This window comes from Seriola dumerili, unplaced genomic scaffold (genome assembly GCF_002260705.1).
Source record: "Seriola dumerili isolate Sdu_G_001 unplaced genomic scaffold, Sdu_1.0 BDQW01000668.1, whole genome shotgun sequence".
Lineage (NCBI taxonomy): Eukaryota > Metazoa > Chordata > Actinopteri > Carangiformes > Carangidae > Seriola > Seriola dumerili.
The window spans coordinates 1,618,555-1,619,223 of NW_019174923.1; positions in this window are offsets into that span (position 1 = coordinate 1,618,555).

Here is a 669-nt window from a genome sequence, read left to right on the forward strand (position 1 = left end):
GTAGGGGCCGGGCGGGTTGTTACCATGGTTTCCACAATTGCACTTGACCAATTATATAATTTGGTTTATGTTAAAAAATATATATCAGCATGCTGTTTATTTGTTATACATGATGTCATTATCTGGCATCATTAAAGTGCGCGTGGGCCCCTGGGCGTGCCATAGACTGTATATAAAAATGGACGTCGACTCCAGGTCATTGATGTATTATAACATAAACCACGTTCAACGGCAAAGAGAAGAAGCAACACGAGTAAATCTCGATGTGGCCGACATTAACGACACCCTGCCTTCTCTTCAATTTGAGCTGGCTGAGTTGCAGACCTGTGATGTGCTGAAAGACGTATTCAGCCCCAACAGTCTGATCAAGTACTATGCTGCCCTCCCAAATGAGACCTACCCCAACATAAGAAAGCACGCAACAAAGATGTCCACAGTTTTTGGGAGCACATATATCTGTGAGCAAACTTTTTCACACATGAAGCTGATAAAAAAATCCGACGAGATCAAGTCTCACAGATCAACACCTGCATCAGTCTCTGAGACTGGCTGTAACTGGAATGGAACCTGACATCGATCTCCTCACCAGTCAGAAGCAAGCCCACAGCTCACACTGATATGGTAAGCCTACTGATTTCAATAGCAATAGATATTAAAAAATGTCATTAT